General features: G+C 45.2%; 1 long non-coding RNA gene across 1 annotated transcript; it reads left to right on the forward strand.

The window, feature by feature from the left end:
* Nucleotides 1-2,364: 2,364 nt before the first annotated feature.
* Nucleotides 2,365-24,684, forward strand: LOC103230128 (uncharacterized). The gene is made up of 4 exons (XR_005236072.2): nt 2,365-2,598; nt 6,851-6,907; nt 22,933-23,010; nt 24,491-24,684. It is a non-coding gene; the product is annotated as an uncharacterized lncRNA (long non-coding RNA).
* Nucleotides 24,685-25,735: the final 1,051 nt, after the last annotated feature.

Consider the following 25,735-nt stretch of genomic DNA (forward strand, 5'->3'; position numbering starts at 1 on the left):
AGTGGTGAATATCATGCCAGGCCTGTGTGGCTCCACCACACCCTGACACAAAGAGAACACCTTGCAAAAGAACAGGAAAACGCTTAGTGGGCTTAGGAAAGGAGGCCACTGCAAAACCACAAAAATTGGGAATATGCTACCCTGCTGGAGGTAGCACCCAGGCACAGCAAAGGGTGGAGGCTCCGGAACCAATCTGATTACTTGCCCCATTGCAACTTTCAAATCACACCAATTAGCCATATTGGTGAACTGATTTAAATCTGATAGTGGCAGGTTTCTAAATGCCTTTTAGAAAGGTGAACCTGGCAATGCTTAAAAACTGGCTCTAAATGCAGCCATATCTCAAATAGAAAAATCTCCAAGCTTTATACTTTCTGCTCACTTTCTAAGCCACCTAATTTTTGTTTTTTCTTTTCTTCTCTCCTTCCCAGTTAGGATAATTAAGATCTTAGAATCATAGACCTGGAAGGAAGTTTAGAGATGTCTTAGTACCCCTCTGCTTGCTTTAAGGCTACTTACAGCAACAGTTACCTCCCTCTGTATGTTTAAACCTTTTCTCCCTGCCAGAAGAAGGTTTGCCCTTGTGAATGGGGTTGAGTGATCAGCTAGTGGCAGAGCTATTTTAAGGCACCTGCCTGGAATCCCACAATGAAGGCTGCTGCAGAAGCCACCTCCTTAAAGATGGGTTTGTCTACCGACCCCCTACTACCACCACCACCCGCCCAGCTCCTCACTGGGGAAGGCCAGAGGGTCTACTCTGCCTTTTCCAAACCTAAAGGAGCTCTTGGAAGGGTCATCAGGAATACAGAAAGAAATAGGATCTATTAAGGAACTAACATGTAAATAATGACAGATAAGATTGTGTTAACAGACTCTTGTAAGAAGTTTTATATGAGCACCCAAACCAAAAACTACCAGTGCCTTCAGGGATCCAGAAACTTCACCAAGGAGGATGCCCAGGAAAGGAACGTGGCCCAGGGAAGCTGCAGGCCTGGGAGGCTACATGGTTTCTCCACTGAAGGCAGGCAGCGCTGGTTTTGCAACCTGACTTTCCCCTTGCTAGCGTGGGACTACAACCAGTGACACACCTTGGCATTCCCAGCCTTTATTTTCATTGTGCAGCTGTCTGATTGGGTGGGTCCCTACACTAAAATGGAAAAGATAACGACTACAAAATTGAATTACACCATAGACAGATTCTTTATCACCACCATCAAGCACTCACCGATTACCCAGCTCCTTTTAGATTGAGTGAGTTTGACCAATGGAGTGGAGGCATATACTAAGTTCAGCATCTCTGGTTCCCTCCCCACTGTGGCTAAGTTCCCAGCCATGGTACTGTTGAGGCCCTAAGTTCCCAGGGTGAAGATCTGACTGTGGCACCAACAGGCACATCAGGATAACAATAATCTTAGTCCCACACCAGTTGTTTCTCAACAGAAGCTAACAACTTACATTGATTAAATGTCTGCTAAGCATCAGGCACTCTGAGGAGTGCTATACATACATTGTATATATACAATGAATCAGGTACATTATTATGCCTATTTTTTTTTTTTTTGAGACAGAATTTTGCTCTTGTTGCCCAGGCTGGCATACAATGGCTCGACCTCGGCTCACTGCAACTTCTGCCTCCCGGGTTCAAGCGATTCTCCTGCCTCAGACCCCCAAGTAGCTGGGATTACAGGTGTATGCCACCACATCTGGCTAATTTTTGTATTTTTTGTAGAGACAGGGTTTCACCCTGTTGGCCAGGCTAATCTTGAACTCCTGAGTTCAGGTGATCCACCTGCCTCAGCCTCCCAAAGTGCTGAGATTACAGGCGTGAGCCACCACACCTGGCCTATTATGCCTGTTTCACAGATGAGGAAATTTAAGGTCAATTATTAGGTCACTTGCTTAAGGTTCCCTCACTGAACTGTGAACTCCAGGAGACTAAGGACTGCTTTATTTCTGATGCCTCCCTCACACCCAGAATGGTGCTAGACACAGGGAAGATATTCAATAAAAAAATTGCTAAATGATGAATGAACAAGTACTAAATGCTGAAGTAAAGAGGAAGGTGTTCTCCAGAAAGAGAATGAGAAATATAAATGACCAAGCAGAGAGGAAGATATTCTCTAGGCTAACTAGAAGAACTGTAATTACAGCTCTTTTAACCTTCCCTTTCTCCGTGTAGGTTTCCCATTGAGTGTTTTCAATGGGAAATGTCTAACTGCGCTGTGGGTGTACACCACGGCCGGTTGCTATTTTTGGAACACTTGTGAATCCTGGGCCCAGAGTCATGACCAATACTGGTGAGTCATACTCCCCATACAGAGCTCCCTACACACTGGCTGTCAGAAAAAAAAAAAAAAAAAAAAAAAAAGCAAAACAGAAGTTGCCATCTCGTCCTCTGCTCTAGCTGTCTCATTTTACCTTCTGAAATGATGGAGGAAGTTCTGCTGAGGATGGGGTCAGGGTAACAGCAGACTTCTGAATAACCCTGCACCCCCAGAAACCTGCAAAGGACACAGGCCCTCTTGGTGGTCTCCTCCTGGATGCCTTGCTTTCTTCTGGAAGAACCCTCCCTTCCACCCCGGATATCACTGTGAACCTGTAAGTGGCAGTACCTTCTTTCTGATAGGCAATGTCTACTGTGCCATCCTAGGCAGGTATAATACATAAAATAACCTGTCACTTGGGACCATTAGCCTCTTTAACAAAGGACAAATTTCATTCCACACTGGAGAGAAAGTGTCCTAGAGAGAGGAAACATGTTGACTTAAAGTCACACAAAGGTGCAAAGACCTGACGGTAGTCCTTTTTGGGGCAGAAAAAAAGCAGAGAGTTCAGGAGGATAGAACTCTCGATCACAGACTTGGGTACTTCGGATCCAACCTGTGGACTCTCGTTCAGGTTGGGGGTTATTAATTTTTTTTTTTTTGAGACGGAGTCTCACTGCGTCCCCCAGGCTGGAGTGCAGTGGCGTGATCTCGGCTCACTGCAACCTCTGCCTCCCGGGTTCACACCATTCTCCTGCCTCAGCCTCCCAAGTAGCTGAGACTACAGGCGCCTGCCACCACGCCTAGCTAATTTTTTTGTATTTTTTAGTAGAGACGGGGTTTCACCATGTTAACCAGGATGATCTCGATCTCCTGACCTCGTGATCTGCCTGCCTCGGTCTCCCAAAGTCTTGGGATTACAGGTGTGAGCCACCGCGCCAGGCCCAGTTGGGGGTTATTCAGACTCCTTTGCTTAGCTATGGTAGATGGCTAAGTCTTTGCTTCCAAGTTCTCTTGACCATGAGACATGTAGAGAGCCAGGGAGGAAAGAGAAAACCCAAACCAGGTCACTGTTACCTGTGAATAACACCTTGATCGAGTTCTGAGAAGAGGAGTTATGATACTAAAGGTTAAGTATCTTCACTTAACCTTTCACTTTCACAAAATCACTTCTCTTCAGATTTTGACTTTCATAACTCTGCCATCCCTTTACTGTAGAGAACTGAGAAAGAATAGTGTTTGGGCATGTGAGGAGATTCCAGCTGCATAAGCAGATCGTGAATGTTCCCAGTGCCAAGTCCTCAGCAAAGAGTGCCCCAGGAGTTTCATTCCTACTGACCAACCTGGGTAACGCAGGCATAAGAACAGAGAGAGAAGCGGTGCTTTTAAAAATAGATCTGACTTAGTAGTCTTTAAATAACTAAAGATTATGATATGGGAGAGGGCTACTTTGCATCTCCATCTCTGCTGAGAGGAGAACTTGACAGAGTGGGCATGAAACTAAAGGGATTTGGGCTTGCTAAGTATAATGACTTCTAAAAGGTAAGAAAGCTGCTGAAGAAGAGTATTTGCTTCTCTGTAGCAGGATGGACTCTTACTTGACTGTGATGGTCACTGAAATGTAGCCTACCTTGACATAGAGTAAATTCTTGCTCTTCAAAGTGTGGTCCCCAGATTAGCAGCAGCAGCATCACCTGGGAACTTGTTAAAGATGCTGAGGCCCCACCCTGACCTCCTGAATAAGAATCTCCTCTCAGCTGGGAGCAGTGGCTCACACCTGTAATCCCAGCACTTTAGGAGGCTGAGTTGGGCAGATCACGAGGTCAGGAGATTGAGACTATCCTGGCTAACATGGTGAAACTCTGTCTCTACTAAAAAATACAAAAAAATTAGCCAGACTTGGTGGCGGGCGCCTGTAGTCCCAGCTACTTGGGAGGCTGAGGCAGGAGAATGGCGTGAACCCAGGAGGTGGAGCTTGCAGTGAGCCGAGATCGCGTCACTGCACTCCAGCCTGGGCGACAGAGCGAGACTCCGTCTCAAAAAAAAAAAAAAAAAAAAATCTCCTCTCTAACAAAGTTCCCAGGTAAAATGCCTGAACCTTATGAACTGAGAAGCACTGGGCTAAATGATCTTTGCAGATTCCTCCTGTGATGGTTAATATTGAGTTTCAACTTGATTGGATTGAAGGATGCAAAGTGTTGTTCCTGGGTGTGTCTGTGAGTGTGTTGCCAAATGAGATTAACATTTGAGTCAGTGGACTGGGAAAGTCAGACCTATCCTCAATCTGGGTGGGCACAGTCTAATCAGCTGCCAGTGTGGCCCGATTAAAAGCAGGCAGAAGAATGTGAAAAGACTAGACTGGTTTAGCCTCCCAGCCTACATCTTCCTCCTGTGTTGGTTGCTTCCTGCCGTCGAATATCAGACTCCAAGTTCTTCAGCTTTGGGGCTCGAACTGGCTTCCTTGCTCCTATTATGGGACTCATCTTGTGACTATGTGAGTCAATCCTCTTAATAAACTACCCTTTATATATAAATCCATCCTATTAGTTCTGTCCCTCTAGAGAACCCTGACTAATACACCTCCCATTTGAGGATTTCATGAGCTGCCACTAGTTGAGAAATGGTGCAGCCCCTCTGGGGAGGGATGCCTGGCTGCTAAGGAAGTGGGAGGCACACTGGTATTCTCCTCCCAAGCCACAGCTCTCCACATGCCTGTTGTACAGGGGAGAAAGTACACCTTCCTCCTCGGCCTCAAGGGTACCATAGCTTCGGGTCTTCTGAACACATGAGACCCCCTGTAGCAAATACCTGGGAGCCCAGACAGCTTGTAGAGATGATCTGTGCCTCCCTCAGACCCACGGAAGACTCCCAGAGCAAGGAGGGAGGTAGGCAGTCCAGTGGTCTCTGCAGATCCCAGCTCTCTTCTCACTTGTAAAAGCTATCTTCTTGCCTCCCTGGGGGCCACAGGTGACAGGGAGTGCCCAATTTCTCATCTATTGAAGAATCATAAACCAACTAATATATTTTTTCCAGAAGGTTTTTAAAAAGTCATTTTTATGTAAATTGTTCATAAATACCAATGAGAAAAAGAACACCCAAAACTAATATAGAGAGTGAAGGGTCTCAAGACACAGTCAACAACCCTTTTGACTAAGAGGATCTAGTTCACAGACACACACACAGAGAGTGTGATCACCCTGCTGCTGATATTAACTACTGCCTTAGTCAGCTCAGGCTGCTGTAACACAATACCATAGACTGGGTGGCTCAAACAACAGATACCAATTTTCTTACAGTTCTGGAGGTGTCTTATAGTCCAAGATCAAAGTACCAGCAGATGTGATTCTTGGTGAGGGCTCTCTTCCTGGCTTGCAGATGGTTGCCTTCTTGCTATGTCCTCACATGGACTTTCCTCGCTGTATACCCATGGAGAGAGAGAAAGAAAGAAATCTCTAGTCTGTCTCTCTTCCTGTTCTTATAAGGGCACTAATCCAATCATGGGGCTCTGCTCTCAGGACCTCATCTATTAATAGTACCACCAGGTTGGGGACTAGGTCTTGAACTTACGAATTTTGGAGGGACACAAACATTCATTCCATAACAACTACCAAAGTAGTAGACTTCAGAACAATTATTTTCTAATCCATATTTTTCCCCTTAAATATATATGTTTTTGGCTAATACTGAGTGTCCTAAGACTACATGTTAGAGAAATAGAAAATTTTAGATTATCCATCTTCATAATAATTAGTAGTGCTGTAGAAATGCAGTTTGTCAGTCTCTAGGGTCTCTCTATTCTACCGTTTCAGGTAGGCTGTGGTCCTATGGTCAAGTCAAAGAGAAGCTGCACTGAGAATTTATTCACAGTAAGAACAGAAGTTGAGATCAGGGGCTCTAGAGCTAGAATGATCTGGGTTCAAATGTGATTCTATGACTCCCTACCTGTGACCTTTCTAAACTTTGATTTCCCCATCTATAAAATGGAGGGAATGATAATATTGTGTATCATTGTATATCACTATGTAGTTGTGAGGGTTAAGTAATACATGAAAAGCCCTGCCACAGGGTAGAGACTAAATACACAGTGGCTATTACCATTGTTGCAGTTGGTATCATCGGATGTGATACTTATGTTTTTCTAGCTCATATGTGCTTTTCTACTATCACGCCAAGATCTCCAAAGAGCAGGGATTAAGCTTCCCTCAACAGAATTCTTCTCGTCTTCTTGAGGTTATAAAAGGTCTCCTGCTTCAAGTAACTCAGGGAGCTGCCAATGTAAGGCTCTGCCCTTGTGGGGCATAAGAACTGTTGTGGTCACTTGCCTGTCTACTGGCCCAAAAACTCCTCCAGCGTCCTGGGCATCCAGTAAACTTTGCAGCACAAGTTAGGCCTTCTTTTTAGGAAGCCAAGAGTCCTCCTCCACCTCCCCAAGCCTCTTTGCCCCACTCTAGTGAGCAGTGATCTTCACTCACACCTTGACTACCCACTGTCCATTTCCCCTTACATTACTCTTCACCCCTGAGCACATATATGCCATGTACTGGCCTTCAAGAGTGATCTTTCATTTCGGCTTTCATTTCTTCCAGGATTCCCCAGGATCAACCATCTGAGCAGATACCTTAGAATGTCCCCAGATTTCAGAGGTAAGTCACTAGTACTTTCCCAGAGTAGTAGACATCATTTCTGCCCTGCCCCTGTGGTCCTAACCATATCCAGTGACATCAAAATCTGGTGTCAAATCTCATGGAAGACTCACACTCCCAAGGCCCTTCATCCTATTATACTGGATCCCTTTATCCAGTGCTCATAAACCACGTGAATGGCCTGGCCTGCTTGATAAAGGCCTTGAGCCCAGCTCCTCTTTCAGCCACTCCCAATCAATCTGCCAATCATCTCTTCCAGGAAGCTTCCTGCCTTCTCTTCCAAGCCAAGCTGGATTAGGGACCCCTACATTGAGCTCACCCTGTACTTATCTCTGTTGTTAACCACTGTATTGGAATGATCTGTGTCTCCATCTGCCTCCCACACTAAACTGAGTTCCAGGAGGTCTGGGGCCATGTGTTATTCATCTCTGTATCTGTGGCATTTAGACTGTGCCTAATATATAGTAAGCATGAAGTACATGTTGAAAGAAATAAATAAAGGTGGGAGGAGGAAGGGAGGAGGGAAAAAGAACGATAGAAAGCAAGGAAGAAAAAAAGAAGTGGCCGGGCGCGGTGGCTTACGCCTGTAATCCCAGCACTTTAGGAGGCCAAGACAGACGGATCACAAGGTCAGGAGATCAAGACCATCCTGGCTAACGCAGTGAAACCCCATCTCTACTAAAAATACAAAAAAATAGCCGGGCATAGTGGCGGGCGCCTGTAGTCCCAGCCAGTCGGGAGGCTGAGGCAGGAGAATGGCGTGAACCTGGAAGGTGGAGCTTGCAGTGAGCCGAGATTGCACCACCACACTCCAGCCTGGGCGACACAGCAAGACTCCGTCTCAAAAAAAAAAAAAAAAAAAAGAAGAAGAAGAAGAAGAAGAAAAAGAAAAAGAAGAAAGGAAAAAGGAGGAAGGAAGAATAAGGAAAGAATCAAAGTCATAGGAAGAAGGAAATAATGAGAATAGGCTGGATCGAATTCTGTAGAATAATTCCCAATGGCCTTGAACAGTGAAGCTAAAGCCCATCCTCCTCTATATTTAATCTTCCAACATCTCCTCTCTGTTATTAATATAAAAACAGAATAAGTTTATATGGGCCCATTAAAATCATTGGCCAAATAATCATGATGGTACCTGGAGCCCTAGGTCATCAGAAACCCCTATAAAGTCCTATGTACTGACAGCAGGACATAAAACTATCATCAAACACAAACACTGAACTTTTTCCTGGTCACAAATACATGCTCCACTCAGCGGCCAAGGTCAGTCACTTCTTGTGTACATGAACCCTCCCCGGTCCGCCCCTGCTGACAAATATTTCCACACACATCCAAGGAGAATGGGAGAGGGACCAAAAAGCTCTTAGGAATTCAGTGGCATAATCACCTTACAGGTGTCACCACAAATGGAGAGGGGCAGGAACCCAGAAAGGCAAAAGGCAAAACAGAACAGCTGGATAATCAAGAAAATATCCACATGTGTACACACACACACCTACTCAACAGTTTAACTTCCCTAATAATGTTTTGCTCCGATTAATAATTAAATGGCCTGTGTATTTTGAATAGACGCCAACTACTTCTCAGCACGGAGAAGTGGTAGAGTGGTAGGACAGCCTGGAATGAAAATGAGCCAGTCCACCACATAGATAATCAAGAGCTTCTTGCATTCATTCCCTATATCTGCTCAAAATTTTTAACTCAAATTTTGTTTAAGTCAAAATTTTAGAGATTAGAGATGAGATGTGGAGAAAGTTCACTTTACCAACTTTGGTCTATTCCAGCCAATTCAGTCATTGTTCTCTCCACACAGAATAGAAGCAATAGTTTGACCCTTAAACCTGAGCTGAACTCTGTTGGTTGTGTTTGGAGCACAGCTCCCCTTGGCTTTGTAGGCTAACCCCCATGTGTCCACTCTCTCCCTTCAGCAGATGCTCCCTTATGGATACCACTCCATCCCTCTGAACACAGTATATATTCCTCATGATTCATTGTGGTCAGGAATTTAATTACTGATCATAAATTATGTGGGAATTACCTTCCAAGGAATTGGGAAAATGAGTGTGATTGTAGGAAAAGATAATCTATTATAGATTACTTTTAAAATAATGTCAAATGTTAATCTTGCATATGGGAATAGAGGAAAAGACTAAGTTAAAGTTAGCAGAAGGTCTGAGGGATCCCAACTAGTGCTCAGGTAAGGAGGGTGGGAAAGAGGGAAAGGAGAATGTGAAGGAAGAAGGCCTATTTGGACAAAAGGCACATCCCACATGGAATCGTCTTCCCCAAATCAAAGTAGGGTGGGTGCTTCCCAGGAGGGCACAGTGTGACTCTCCAAGCACCCACTGGGCATGGAAGAAGGTGCCTGCCAGTGCCTGCCTCTTTCCCATTCTCCTTTTTCTTCCTTCTTCCCCTCGCCTCCTTTCCTTCCATCCACTTTCTTTTTCTTTTTGAGATGGAGTCTTGCTCTGTCACCCAGGCTGGAGTGCAGTGGCACAATCTTGGCTCACTGCAAGCTCTGCCTCCCATGTTCAAGCGATTCTCCTGCCTCAGCCTCCCGAGTAGCTGGGATCACAGGTGCATGCTACCATACCCGGCTAATTTTTGTATTTTTAGTAGAGATCACCATGTTGGTCAGGCTGGTCTTGAACTCCTGACCTTGTGATCAGCCTGCCTTGGCCTCCCAAAGTGCTGGGATTACAGGCATGAGCCACCGCGCCCGGCCCCTTCCATCCACTTTTATTGACCACCTGTGTGTTAGGTGCTGTGAAGGTGGTGGGAATATAAAAATAACAGAAGAGTCTCTAATGTCCAGTCATTAAGCAGTAAAGCTAGTAACCAACAAGTTCAGCAAAGCAAACTATGCAACCATATCACAGAGCCTGTGTTAATAAATGTGGCAGGGCCCAGTGTGCCTCAGTGGAGGCAGCAGCCATTTCCACCTGGCAGCCAATAGCTGATTTCAGTAACAATGTTGTTCTCAAAATTTCCCCACACCTACTGCTCTAGAATAAAATAAAATAGAGACATCACAACCAAATGCAAAGTAAGAATTTTGATTGGATCTTGTTTGAAAAAAAACATCCAAAGTCCATTGACTTTGGAGACTCACAAGGGGGAGGATGAGAGAGGGGTATGGGATAAAAACTACATATTGGGTACAATGTACACTACTTGAGTGATGGGTGTAAGAAAATCTCAGACGTCACCACTATACAATTCATCCACGTAGCCCAAAACCATTTGTACCCCAAAAGCTACTGAAATTTTCAAACACACACACACACACACACACACACACACATATCTGTTAGAAGACATATTGGGAAACATTTTGGAAAATTTTATATGATTTGGGAATTGGGAACCAGGGGATATTAGGTACTTATCATTAATTTTCTTAAGTGTAATAAAGGTTACTGTGAGTACATCAAAGGATGTTCTTATTTTCAAGAGATGTGTGTCGAAGTATTTAGGGATGATGTCTGTATCTTACATTGAAATAGTTTAGTAAAAAACATATATTTGGTAACATGTATATAACTGTAGAATCTAGATCAGGGATTTCAGTGTCAACTGTACTATTATTTCAACTTTTCTATACATTTGAAATTTTTTATAATAAAAAATTTGAGGCCGGGCACAGTGGCTCACACCTGTAATCCCAGCACTTTGGGAGGCCGAGGCAGGCATATCATGAGGTCAGGAGATCAAGACCATCCTGGCTAATATAGTGAAACCCCGTCTCTACTAAAAATACAAAAAATTAGCCGGGCGTGGTGGCAGGCGCCTGTAGTCCCAGCTACTCCGGAGGCTGAGGCAGGAGAATGGTGGGAACCCAGGAGGCAGAGCTTGCAGTGAACCGAGATGGCACCACTGCACTCCAGCCTGGGCGACAGAGCGAGACTCTGTCTCAAAAAAAAAAAGAAAAAAAAGTCTGAATAAAAAATTATCTCCACTTGCTAGCCTGTTGTAATAAGGCCTTTAGCAGAATAAAGTCTTCTGTGTGTCAATTAGCTAATAAATAATCATAACTAACATTTGTCATGTGCCAGGCAATGCTGAGAGCTAGCGTGCAATAACTGCAGTATGAGCTTTCCTTTACAGAGAGGGAAACCGAGGCTTGGCAAGGGTAAGTTCTTATCCCAAGACACACAGATAGTAACTGTCAGGGCCAGATCCCAGCCTGGCTTTGGTCTGGTTCTAAACTACCCACTCTTAACTGCCAGCTTCTACTGACAACCTTCTAGAAAAAACACTGACATGCAATGTCTGGGTGAAGTAATGGTAACAGGAATCATTGCCATGAAGGGCAGTCTGTCAACTTGTGCGTGCAAACAACCATTCTAAGAGCCTTTCTTGCTTTGATAGGGAGAAAAAAGGCTTCGGGTGCTGCCAGAAGAGAAGAGGCCATCAGTGAGTGAGGAAAGAGCATGGAAAGAGGAAGTGGGGAAGGGAAACGGCCTCACCTTATGGACCTGCAGCTCTGTGGGGCAAATTAAAGCTGTAAAGCAGGTATTTTTGACTGGAGCAGCAGACAAATGTTTCTGTTTAGTAGAAAAGTTACTGCAATCAATGCTGTTCCACATCACTAATGAAGGCTGAAAAAAGTCACAGCTGAAAGGTATAATGGTGCTTTCTTCCAGAGGGCTGCTTAAGCAAGGTCTTATTGTGCCTGAAGTCTGTATTGCTTACTGGCCATACAGGACGTGCAATGCGATTTAAGAGAGTGGTGCTGGACTGCACTGAGCTAGCTATACCCTCTTACTCAGTCCCCTGTAGAACAGGGCCAGAGAGAGTGGAGGGCAGGGTGTGCCCAGCCAATTGGCCTCTATAGGAATTTCAACCATGACCTCGACCTTATTTGCCCTCTGCTCCAGTCTCTTGACTAACCAGCCTGTGCACGGCAGAGCCTGAGTTCCACAGCCAGCCTGGCAGGGCCACCATGTAACAGTCCGGGGTCAAGTTGCATTTTGCTCTTGGTGTATAAAATGCAAGAACTGGAGAAATCATGTAAAAAGTCAGGAGGAGGTAAGCATTCCAAGCACCAGCCTCCCCGGAATTCGGCATTAGAACAAAAGCCACTTCCTTCAGTGCCCTTTTCTTACAGAGTAGTTTTTCCTGTGAGGAGAGATTTACCTCATAACACCTCGGTTAGTGGGATGTTCTGAGTTGTCGGGATAAACCATCGAGGCAGTGGGGTGAAGGGTCCTGTTATGCAGAATGTGGGGACTGCCCCTGAGATGTTTTTGTTTTTAAAACAAACACAATTGTGCCAGCTGATCTCAGAACATGTTTCTAGAAAATTCGTAGCCTGTGACATTACAGACCTTCCTTTCAGCCTCGGACCAGCAGCAACACACTCTGAAGTAGGTTTCAGAAGACAAAAAGCTGAAATCAACTCATGCTTCCTGCTACACAGAATCCACTGAGAGGAAAAGGAAATTTTACCCAAACTTCAGAAAGCTACAGAAATGACACCCATTTTCACAATCCCAGAAGGAAAGTTGCACCTGAGGGGAATAAAAACAGAGCAAGGGAAGAGTATTTGTTAAAATAAATGGCTTTCACAGGGCATTTTCTCTAAAAGTCTCCCTCGCCTCAAAGAGTACTCCTGTCTGCAGTCCCTCTTGCACGTCACACAGCTGTGGGCTTCCTGGCAGCTGCTGCCATCTCCTTGCCTAAAGCCTCAGTGCCCCCACCCCCAGCCAACCCACCCGCCCCACAACTGATTTCCCTTTCTCTGGCTTCTTGGAGCAATAAGACCCCCTTCTCCCAGTGAGGCATCTTTCTGAAAGGTAAGCATGAACCCACTCCTCTCCTGCTCAAAAATAGTGGCTGGCTTTCGATCTTCCAAAAGATAGAAATGCACACTTTGTTCTGGTGTGGCGGTTCATGGTTTCATGCCTGTAATCCCAGCACTTTGGGAGGCCAAGGCAGGCAGATCACCTGAAGTCAGGAGTTGAAGACCAGCCTGACCAACATGGTGAAACCCTGTCCCTACTAAAAGTACAAAAATTAGCCAGGCATAGTGGCGTACATCTGTAATCCCAGCTACTTGGGAGGCTGAGGCAGGAGAATTGCTTGGACCTGGGTGGCAGAGATGCAGTGAGCTGAGAACATGCCATTGCACTCCACTCCAGCCTGGGTGACAGAGCAAGACTCTGTCTCAAAAAAAGAAAGAAAGGAAGGAAGGAAGGAAGGAAGGAAGGAAGGAAGGAAGGAAGGAAGGAAGGAAGGAAGGAAGGAAGGGAAAAGAAAAAGAAATGCATACTTTATTTGGTACCCGGGCCCTCATGACCTTTCTCCTGCCCACTTTTCCCAGACTGTCTGCTACCGCATGGTATGTACAGCCTTTCTCCCAGTCACTCCTCTGAATGCTTGCCTGTCTTTCCCGTGTGGCATCTGCCTGTGCCTTTGCACTCACTGTCCGCATGTCTAAAATGCTCTTCCTCCAAACCCACAGAGAAAACGTAACCCAAATGCCACCTCCTCGGTGAAGCCCCTCTGGAAGTTTCTTTCTCTCTCTGTCTGTCTCTCTCTCTCCACATATACCCTGCTAACCTTCCCAGCCACACAGGTATCACTCCTCCTTTCAGGACTCTGCTCTGTTCTCTGTTCACAGATCTGCCACCCACACTAGTCTGTGAGCACTCCTCTGGGGACAGAGCCCATGAAGTGCTCATCCTTGTGTTCCCAGTTCTTAGCCCAGTGCCTGGCACCTAGTAGGTGCTTCATAATCTAAGTCCCCCAACCAGCAAGGCCAAATTCTGCTATTTCCAAGTCATCCTCAACACTCCATAGGAAAGAGTTCTGCTACCACAGAACAATGTATTCTATATTGCCTATAAATTATTACATTTCTCTCTTCCTGGAAAGACACACACACACACACACACACACACACACACACACACACACATATGTATATGTAGATATATAGGCGCCTGGCCTATACAACCTAAATCTTATAGCAACTCTTGGCTTCTGTGTGAGGGACAAATGGAGTCAGTCTTTAGGCTAACATTTTTTCTACAAACTAAGATTTTAAAACAATTGATGTTGATATCTTAAAGGGTCAGTCAACAAATTAATCAACATTATCTCCTAAACAACAGCCAAGGGCAATGGAAGGGTGGGAGAGAATAAAAAATGTGACTTCCCTAAAGCATATTATAGTTTAGCAGGACATTTTTAAAATTCAATAATTTAAAAATTTTTTTAGAGACAGGGTTTTGTTCTGTCACCCAGGCTGGAGTGCAGTGGCACCATCACGGTTCACTACAGCCTCAAGCTCCTGGACGCAACACAATCCTCCCACCTTAGCCTCCCACCTTAGCCTCCCAAGTATCTGAGACTACAGGTGCACTGCTACTGCACCCAGCTAATTTTTAAGAATTTTTTTGTAGAGGCAGGTGTCACTATGTTACCCAAGTGGGTCTCGAACTCCTGGGCTTAAGTGGTCCTCCTGCCTTGGCCTCCCAAAGTGTTACGAATACAGGCGAGAGCCACTGTGCCCTGCCTGCATCCTAGAATATACTATATATATACACATACACACACACACACACACACACACATTGCACTCCAGCCCAGGTGACAGTGTGAGACTCCATCTCAAACAACAAAAAAAAAAAGATTTAGGTTGTATATTCAGAAGTTGCAGGAATGCAGTGGCCTAATAGGATAAAAAGTCCTGGCACTCCTTCCCCATTGTCTGTCCTCTTGTTCGTCCTCTTCTCAGGCTGGGCTGTGCTCTCCCTTCCCAGGGCCAAAGGATTCAGAGGCAACCCAAGATTTACACATCGAATTCCTTGCCAGTTTTCTTGCCATCACCCTTGTGGGGTCTGGCTGTCTGCTGTTGCAGCAATTGATTGATTGATTGATTGATTGATTGATTTTTGAGACAGAGTCTCGCTCTGTCACCCAGGCTGGAGTGCAATGGCGTGATCTTGTCTCACTGCACCCTCTGCCTCCCAGCTTCAAGCAATTCTCCTGCCTCAGCCTCCTGAGTAGCTGGGATTACAGGGGCCCGCCACCACTCCCAGCTAATTTTTCTATTTTTAGTAGAGACGGGGTTTCACCATGTTGACCAGCCCGTTGCAGTAATATTAATACTTCATCAACAGGACCTGCCACTCTCTAACCTGCCATAGTTCAGTGGCTGTAAGGAGAAAATTAATATACATTGCTTCTTCCAAAGTGACCCTGGAGAAACTTCTTTCCCCCCAGTTGTCACTACTTCAGAAATTCTAAAATGAGATTGGGGAAGATGAAGGATATGTGAAAAATTCTCCCTTGGCTTCCACCTGCCACTTGTTATCACCAGCTATCTGAAGTGTCCAGTTGCCTGGAGGCCTTCAGCTGGGATAATGGTAATCTTTTTTTTTTTCTTTTTCTTTTTCTTTTTTTCTTTTCTTTTCTTTTTTCTTTTGAGACAGAATCTCGCTCTGTCGCCCAGGTTGGAGTGCAGTGGCGTGGTCTCGGCTCACTGCAACCTCCACCTCCCAGGTTCAAGCGATTCTCCTGCCTCAACCTCCTGAGTAGCTGGGATCACAGGTGCATGCTACCACACCCAGCTAATTTTTGCATTTTTAGTAGAGAGAGGGTTTCACCATGTTGGTCAGGCTGGTCTCGAACTCCTGACCTTGTGATCTGCCTGCCTTGGCCTCCCAAAGTGCTGGGATTGCAGGCATGAGCCACCACGCCCGGCCTGGGATGGTGGTATTCTATTCAGTGTCTCTAGGCTGCCAAGCAGAGCAGTTTCAGAATGGCCTCAGGGTTGATGTCAGCCAAAGGAAAGCAGCTGGTGTCTTTATCCATGACCCTCCTTCCATCTCCATGACCCTGCATTATCCTCCCATGGCCATCCTGCCACAAACTCCCCCTCAAAGGCCTTAGCAGAGGGCCAAGAATTTGTTAGTTGAGGGAAAAAAAAAAACTTGTTTCAATGTCAAACTGACATTCCTAAGGGCTCCTGCAGCCTCCCCTACCGGAATCCTTCAGATCCTGGGCTTGAGTGTTGGTGAGATGGGAATCTAATCTGTGCAGCTGTGCAGTCAAGGAGTGGCCAGGCGTTAAGGACATGAGGACAGGGTCAGAGACTAGTTACTGGAAAGATGGACACACACGGGCCCAGGCCAGCCTGAGAAGGCCATTAAAAGTCCTGGCATTGTGCCCCAGCCACCTTCCCCATTGTCTTTCTTAACAACGATATGATCGCTGTTAACCAATGGTGGCCCAAACCTAATTCAAGATCCTGAGAACCCCTTCAAAGAAGGGGAGGAGCCAAGCAGGTAACAGCATCTCAGGGGTTTCAACAGCAGGGATTAGAAGTCAGACTGGGAGTGTCTGAGTTTTGGGGCAGGAAATAAAATACTGAATCTTAGATGGGAAATGCTGAATTATTAGGCAGGTGTTTGGCCAAAGCAGAATATCATAAAGCAGACTGGGAACAAGGACTCAGGATACTGAAGTCAAACCATGCTTTCGAGCTGCAGAACTACCTTGTTAATGGGCTACAGGCTGAGAATATCTCCTTCCTCCTACCTGGAAGCAGGTCTGCTCCTAGACCTGGAGGCACAACTGACTTTGCAGGTGGAGCCCTCCCTATGCTAGAGGTCAGCACCTTAAGGATCAGAACCACGCCTGGCTCACTCTCCACTCAGTGAGTGCCTGATACATGGTAGGTACTTGATGAACACTTACTGAGTGAATGACCATTGTATATGTTTTTGGGAAGCTGGATCAGGATGTAGGCACAGCCTCTCTCCCCTAGAAAAGCAGAGTCTGTTCATCCAGAAAGTTTCACCATTACCAGATATCTGCCTGGACCTGTACAGCTCGAGCCGCTGGATTTATCCTGTTTTAACAAACGCATCGTGCTTGCCATGTGCAGCAAAAATATACCAATTTAATGTTCAACAATCCTTTGAGGTAGGTATTTTTATTTTATTTTATTTTTTTAAATTTTTTTTCCTGAGACAAATTTTCTCTCTGTTGCCCAGGCTGGAGTGCAGTGGCGAGATCTCTACTCCCTGCAAGCTCCGCCTCCCGGGTTTATGCCATTCTCCTGCCTCAGCCTCCCGAGTAGCTGGGACTACAGGTGCCCACCACCGTGCCCGGCTAATTTTTTGTAGTTTTAGTAGAGATGGGGTTTCACCGTGTTAGCCAGGATGGTCTTGATCTTCTGACCTCGTGATCTACCCACCTCAGCCTCCCAAAGTGCTGGGATTACGGGTGTGAGCCACCGCGCCCAGCCTGAGGTAGGTGTCTTTATTAACCCCGTTTAATAGATGAGAAAACAGGCACAGAGAGGACAAGTAACTGGCCAAGGTTACACAGTGATGGAGCCTGACTATGACCCCAGGCATTCTGGCTCTAGAGCCTATACTCACAGAGACAAGCATAAAGGCCAGAGGGTCCAAACCCACCACTATCCATGGTTTAGAATTGAATTATGCAACGTGGATCTCTATGACCCTCTAAAAGCCCTTCACCATCCCTAGACATCCTGACAAGTCTGAGATGCTGGCAGTGACTCCAAGATATGGAAACAATTCCCACTGCCTTTGCTTGCCTCTGAAATGCAAACAAGACACGCATTGGTAGAGCATGACCTTGTAGGGCAACTCCCTGGGGCCTCCTAGACTCGGCCACCCATTGCACAGGGCCAGTTTCACAAAGGCAGGCATGTAACCTGTGGAGTCACACAGGTCTCTGTGCTTTGAAGGGCCTTATGCTTGGTTTGATGCACTGCTATTGCCATCTTGAAATTCCCAATAATTTTTGAACAAGGGCTCTGAGATTTTTATCTTGTACTGGGCCCTGTAAATTAGGTCCTGCCTATGCTTGTATGTTGTCTCTTAGATTCATCCTGATTTCCTTTCTCTTGCCTTCCCTCTCTTGCCCACAGGAATCAGCCTCTTATAATCTCTGTAAATTCTTGACATTCTTAAGTGTTACGAGAGCATGCAGGTCAACTCCAGTTCTTAAGAGTCTCTTATTCTAATCTGTTTCTTCTGAAGCTGATTAGGATTTTTTTTTCATAACATCTTAGGCATCTGATACTGACTCCATCCCTCCCGTCCTCTCCCCATGTTGACTTCATTCCTCCTGCTTCTGATCTTTCAGCTCCCTGCCAATCCAGGAGCAAGATAAGGACTGTGAGGGCTGAGGCAGGCTGTTGGTAAAGGAAGCCCCAGCTGAAAGAGAACATCCACAGTCTAGATTAAAAGAGATTTAAAAGATATTAATGTGAGGATCTTGTTTAGATTCTGATTCAAAGAAACCAACTGCAAAAAGACATTTTTTTAGACAATCAAGAAATTTTGAATATGAACTGGGTGTTAAAGAATGTTGACAAATTATGCTTTATTTTGTTGGGTATGAAAAGGTGTTGTGGTTACATAAGATATGCGCTTATTTCCCTTAGATGTCTGTATTGAAGTACTTAGGAGTGCTATAACATGGTATCTAGGATTTGCTCTAAAATGCTTTAGGAGAAAAAAACTTAGGGTTGAGACGGAGAGACATGAAACAAATGTGATGAAGCATTGATGTTTTTTGAAGTTGGTGATGGACTTTCTTAAACTCTTTTCTTCATGTAGGTTTGGACGTTTTCATAATAGTTAAAAGCAAAAGAGCAGAGGAGTGACAGACAGAGCATCCAGACCACAATGTTTCCAGAAGAGTAGAAGCAGATGTTTACTGTTGTTCTGTTTCAGTGGCTCAGAGGAATCTCTCTGGTCTCTAAATGAGCCATTTTTTGCATGTGTGGATGACACAACTTTGCAGTTTCCTCTGAAACATAACCTTTTGGAGCTGTTTCAATAACAGTAGGACTGGCTCCACTGAACTATCTCCCCTTACTCTCCTGCCTACTTTCTCTTATGATAAACAGCTTATGAGGATATGAGTAGAATAGGAACTACAGATGAGCAAACTCATGACCTTAATATATTAGCCTCCCTACAAACTGCCTCTAAATCCTGCTCCTCCTCTAAATCCTTGCCTCTAAATCCCGCTCCTCCTCTGGACCTCACTCAAGTGCTACCCCCTATGACCACCTGATTTATCCTAATCCTTTCTTCCCAGTCTCCATGGCATTTGCAGCCCAGCATCTGGTATTTCACCCTCTATTTGGTTCTGAGTTGTTCTCAATCATTTTGTACGACCCAGTCTTCACTCCCCACCAGGCTGCAGTTTTCCATATCTGCTACTCCAACAGGTTTTTAAACAGGCCTATTCCATGCTGAGCACATTGCAGGCCATTCATTCATAGGCTCATCCATTTATTCCTCCAATTCTGAGCACTTACTCCATGCTAGACATTGTACTAGATGCTGGGAATTCAGCGGTAAACAAGATAGACCCAGTCTCTGCCCTGGAGCTCCTTTGGTTAAGGTTGAAAGGGAGACTGATATTAAACAAATAATTGTACAACAAAGTAATTCATGACAATGGTGGTACGTGCTGTAAACACAGCATCTGTAGTGCCCTGAGTGTGTAGAACAGGAGACCTGGCCTGGTCTGAAGAGTCAGGAAAGGCTCCCTAAGGAAGTGACTTTAGGAAGCGACTTAAAGGAAATATAATAATTAGCCTGGCACGGAGAGGGGAGGAGCATTCCAGGCAGAGCAAACAGCATGGGAAAGGCTCCCGGGGGAAGTAGCCTGGCATGCCAAAATAAGTTAAGTTTTACTGGCATGCAGAGACCATAGTTGAAAATGAGCATACTTTTTGAATTGAGATGAATGTTGAGATTTCTAAGCACGCTGGAAGCTGGATTCTTATTATCAGCTTATTATCAGCTACGTTAGGTTGTTACGGTAATACCCTCCAATTTATCTTGTCTCTGCATGCACGCTCCTTTGCAATGTGATTTTGCCCCTCTTCTCAAAAAGTAGTAGAGTCTGTTTTTCTACCTGCTGAATCTGGGCTTGGCTATATGACCTTCTTTGGCCAATGGGATGATAGCAAATGTCATGCAAGCAGAGGCTCTTGCTTGTGGGAACCCTTGTGGCACCATGTCAACAAGCTGTTCCTGGTAGTACTACTTGAAGACGAGAGGCGCTACACAGAAAGAAGCTCCAGCCATATCCACAGTCCTGGGATTCCACTGAGGCCAGACATATGAGCGAGGCCGTCCTAGACCATCCGGCCCCAACCAAACCAGTTCAGACCAGAAGAATCACCCAACTAGCCACAGAATCAAGTAGAATAAACATTTGTTATTGTTATAAACTGAATGCTCTAGGCTTCCCAAAATTCATGTATTGAAATCCTACCCCCTAATGTGACGATAGTAGGAGATGTGATATTTGGGAGGTTATTAGGATTAGATAAGGTCCTGAGGGTAGAGCCCTCATGAATGGGATTAGTGTCTCCGTAAAATATGTCCAAGGGAGTTCATTCCTCCCTTCTCCCAGGTGAGGACACAGCTAGAAGGCACCATCTATGAACCAGAAACCCCTCACCAGACATCAAATCTGCTGGTGCCTGATCATGCACTTCCTAGCTTCCAGAACTGTGAGAAATACATTGTTGTTTAAGCCACCCAGTTTATGATTTTTCATTATAGCAGCCCAAGCTGACTAAGACAGCCTTTTTTTTTTTTTTTTCCAGATGGAGTCTTGCTCTGTCACCCAGGCTGGAGTGCAGTGGCGTGATCTTGCTCTGCCTCCTGGGTTCACGCCATTCTCCTACCTCAGCCTCCCGAGTATCTGGGACTACAGGCATCCACCACCACGCCTGGCTAATTTTTTGTATTTTTTAGTAGAGAGAGGGTTTCACCATATTAACCAGGATGGTCTTGATCTCCTGACCTCATGATCCACCTGCCTCGGCCTCCCAAAGTGCTGGGATTACAGACATGAGCTACCATGCCCAGCCCATTTTAGAGACTTACATAAACAAACTGTGGTATAGTCATATGACAAAATACTATATTGCAATTAAATTGGATGAATTAGATATTTACATGTCAAATGGATATTCTCAAAAACATCAGGTGACTGTAGAAAATACATAAAACAAAATTATCTTCTGTATTTCTGTGTCTATCCAACTAGTCCAAGTAAAAAACATGGAGGCCAGGCGTGGTGGCTCACATCTGTAATCCCAGCATTTTGGGGGGCCGAGGTGGGTGGATCACAAGGTCAGGAGATCGAGACTATCCTGGCTAACATGGTGAAACCCCGTCTCTACTAAAAATACGAAAACAAAATTAGCCGGGCGTGGTGGCAGTCGCCTGTAGTCTCAGCTACTCAGGAGGCTGAGGCAGGAGAATGGCATGAACACAGGAAGGGGAGCTTGCAGTGCCACCGCTCTCTAGCCTAGGGAACATAGCGAGACTCCGTCTCAAAAAAAAAAAAAAAAAAAAAAATGCATGGAGCAAATGGAAACTCACCCAACTCACTGTATTAGTTTCCTATTGCTGCTGTAACAAATCAGCACAAATGTAATAGTGCGAAACAACACGGAAGTCTACAGTTGGTAAGCAGGGCTGTGTTCCTTCTGGAGGATCTAAAGGAGAATACTTGCCTTTTCCAACTTCTGGAGGCTGCCTGCATTTCTTCGCTTTTGGATGCATCTTACCAGCCTCTGCTTCATCATCACCAACCTCATGCAACACCATGACATCTCCTTCTCTGCGTCTGACTTCCTGCCTCCCTCCAATAAATGCCCTTGTGATTATATTGGGTCCAGCTGGCTAACCCAGAATAATCTCCCCCATCTCAAAATCCTTAATTTAATTACATCTGCAAAAATCTCTTTTGCCATGGCAACATATTTACAGGCTCCAGGGGTTGGTAAGTGAACATCTTTTGGGCGGGGGGAGTTGGGGGCAGGCATTCGTCAGTCATGATAGCGTTTAACTGAAGAGAGAAGGAGGAAAATAGGATTAGAGTGATGAACTAAGAGAACTTCATCTGCCAGGTTTTCTTTACTTTAAAAAAACTCATCGACTGGGTGCAGTAGCTCACACCTGTAATCCTAACACTTTGGGAGGCCGAGGTAGGTGGATCACCTGAGGTTGGGAGTTCGAGACCAGCCTGACCAACATCGTGAAACCCCGCCTCTGCTAAAAATACAAAATCAGCTGGGTGTGGCAGTGCATACCTGTAATCCCAGCCACTCGGGAGGCTGAGGCAGGAGAATCGCTTGAACCCGGGAGGTGGAGGTTGTGGTGAGCCGAGATCGTGCCATTGTACTCCAGCCTGGGCAACAAGAGCAAAACTCCATCTCAAACAAACAAACAAAACTTAGCCAGGTGTGGTGGTGTGGGCCTGTAATCCCAGCTGCTCAGGAGGCTGAGGCAGGAGAATCGCTTGTCCCCAGGAGGCAGAGGTTGCAGTGAGCCGAGATCACGCCATGGCACTCAAGCCTGGGCAACAAAGCAACACCCTGTCTCAAAAAATAATAATAAAAGTAAATAAAAACGTTATCTGAGACAAATATGTCAAATTGTCATTTTATGATTATGGGTGGTGTTAGAAACAAACTGCCCCCAAAAGTTTCTTGGTACTGCCGACACTCCCCCTCAAACCTCACCAAGCTGCCCACCCCTCCCCGTAATGCTCTGCAACTCTTCTCCTTCCCACAAGCCGCTTTACATTTCTAAGCCCTTATCTTGGTGCCTTGGTGAAGCCCGCAGACTTCACTTACCAGACCTTGCTGCGTCGTGGGAAGCATAAACAAACTAGCTACACCCTCCTGTAATAAATGTCACAAGGTGATATGTGGCAAAATTAACCATCAAACAACCCGGGGATGTGGCCACACCGAAGAACTCCCTCAAACTCCCCTCCCCAATAGAAACCCCTCATTCTGTAAGCTTGGGGCTGCCTCCTCTCTGACTGTTAAGCAGGCAGCCAGCAGGTTAATAAACTTCCTCGCCTAACATTGGGTCTCTCTTGTACTTTGTCTCGGCTAACCTTACAGGTGGTATGAGTTATATTATTCCCTGTACCATTCACTATCTTTTTTTCTTATTTATTTATTATTATTATTTTTTTTTTTTCAGAATTCCAAAGAAGATAGAAATGGGGTTAGGAAAGGAATTTTTGCCCTCCTGGTTCTTGTCATCCTTCTCCACTTCAAGGTATGTTGTGTTACTGTGTGAATCCACAAGGGAGGAATCAGACTTTCTTTTTGATAAAGGCAGAGCAAGACCTTTGTGTTTTAGATCTATAATGCCTTAGAGAGCAGCTAGGTCAATGGTTATCAAATTGCCCTGGGAAGCCCTACCTGGGGCCATACTTCAAGAGGCTGCTGTGGCCAAAGATAAGGATTTCAAAGATTCCTCCTGCTCTTCCTCCACTCCTTCCATGCTCACCTTCCTTCAATTAAAGCCCTTGCCTTGACCTGTTTTTATGTTGAAGTGCCACATAAGATGTCAGCATTTGAAATAATGTTCTGTTGTTTAACATGTAATAGCTCCCCACGTAAAAAGAGGAGAGGCAAGTCCTTTGAGCTAGATGCCTTGTAGGAAGAAGAGACTGTACTGAGTCAGGTGCCCCTGTGCGGCAGGGAAGGAGCTAAGTCATTGCCAAGGGGACAGAGCCCCTGTGAAGGAGGGTCATATACATAAACTATATACAATGTACATAGTTTAATATGCATTAAATATTAAACTATTTAATACATACATAGTTTAATATGTATGTATGTAATATACATGTACATACATACATACGTACATACACTCAAAACCACGAATCCATTCCAACCTTCACCATTATGAGCCTGAGGAGCCTGGATTGAGACGGATAAAGTGACTTGCCTCACGTTGAGTACATAAAAGGTGTTACTATCACTTAGTAAATCTCTTTTACTAAGTCAGAGGCCAGGGTCAGAGGCCAGGCTGTTGTAAACCCACAGAGGAAAGCCTTGCAATTTTCCAGTAACTGGAATTGTTTTATCTGAAAATATTTCCTGGAGTCATGGATTCCTAGGGCAGGGGTGTGGAACTGAGGAAGGAGGGGGTGTTTCTTGAGGAGGAAAGATCCTTTGTTCCTCCTCCTGCCTCAAGACGAATAAAGCAGCTGCTGAAAAGAGGGCTATCAGGAAGGAGAGGTTAAGTCATAAATCTTTACATTTTAAAAAATAGCTTTAGACACCAGGCATGGTGGCTCAGGCCTATAATCCCAGCACTTTGGGAAGCCGAGGTGGGCGGATCACCTGAGGTCAGGAATTCGAGACCAGCCTGGCCAGCATGGTGAAACCCCTCTCTACTAAAAATACAAAAAAATTAGCCAGGCGTGGTGGCGGGCGCCTGTAATCCCAGCTACTCGGGAGGCTGAGGCAGGAGAATTGTAGAGGTTGCAGTGAGCCAAGATCATGCTATTGAACTCCAGCCTGGGGAACAAGAGCGAGACTCAAAAAGAAAAAAAAATAAAATAGCTTTAGAAATTCTGATTCCTCAGAGCTCCAGTGGACAGAGAGATGTCTGCCCTTTGCCTCCTTTTGTTCTCCCTTGCTTTTGTGAGCATATATGTGTTTTCTCATTCTGTCTTTCTGAGTCTGCTTTTTGTCTGCCTGTCTTTTGTTTTTCTTTCATATTTATTATATTTCATTTGAAGTGAAAGGACAGGGCCGGGAGTCATGCCTCCCCAGGCGTGAGGCGTGTGTGGGCTGTATCCCAGAGGAGATTTTCTTTGCCAATTGTGGAATGAAGACTGTATCAAAGTTCAGAGGATCCGCCAACACAGAAGAGAGAAACACCAGATGCTTGGGGCCTCTAAGCAGAAGGAGCAACCCACCAATCCCAAGATACCTGCTTGGCAACGTAATGTGCTGTGCAATGTGTGGCAAGTTGTGAAGAGCCAGCATCTACTTCTGGAAGCTGTCCATCTGAAGTTTCTGAAAAAATTTTCATCGGCACCTGTCAGATGACTTGATTTCTGAGTGAAGAACTGCATGAAGATGTGCCTTCAAACCAGTCTTTTACATCACATTCAGGTGTCACTGAGAAAAGTGATGACTAACATTTCTTGGACATATACCTGCTGGGTATTAATCTTTATACTGGGCATTCGCAGATGGTAGTGGAACCTATGGGTGGCCTACTCAACTTCTGTTTCTCCATTCTTCCTTTTTAGCTAACAGAACCCCAATTTTGTGCATCTATTATTTCCTTTTGAAACCCAGAGAAAGCCCATTCCAATTCCAAAAGTAAGTATTGATTAGTCTAAGCCAGTCATGATATTTCCATCTCCCTTGCCAAGGACTTGTTGAGGAAAGGTCAAATAACAGAACACTGCCCAATGAAGCATGAAGGAAAGTTCTGGAAAAGAAAGGTTCTGTGAAAGAGACACAGAAAGAGATGACCTTTCTCTCTGGTTTTTTTTCTAGATGAGATTCCTGAAATTCCTACAGTTATCTTTTTATCAACCTAAGGATGAATGTAACACCTACAGGAGGGTGGAACCGAGTATTCTCCCCTGGAGCCTCAGATATCTCTGGACTTCCTAGCATGTCATATAATAATTTCTTATTGTGTTATATCATACTAAGTTGGGGGCTCTGTTACCTGCATCAGAAATCTTCCTCATAGCCATAGGTTGGTTCATTTAATCTTCACTGCTGTCCGTGTGGTATCTATCTCCATTTTATAGGTTAGAAAATGCATTTATCTTAATACAGCTAGTAAGCAGCAAAGCCCAAATTCAATCCAGTTCTGAGTTTTAAAAATCCCTAACATAGGCCGGGCGCGGTGGCTCAAGCCTGTAATCCCAGCACTTTGGGAGGCCGAGACGGGTGGATCACGAGGTCAGGAGATCGAGACCATCCTGGCTAACCCGGTGAAAGCCCGTCTCTACTAAAAA

This window comes from Chlorocebus sabaeus, chromosome 25 (assembly GCF_047675955.1).
Source record: "Chlorocebus sabaeus isolate Y175 chromosome 25, mChlSab1.0.hap1, whole genome shotgun sequence".
Lineage (NCBI taxonomy): Eukaryota > Metazoa > Chordata > Mammalia > Primates > Cercopithecidae > Chlorocebus > Chlorocebus sabaeus.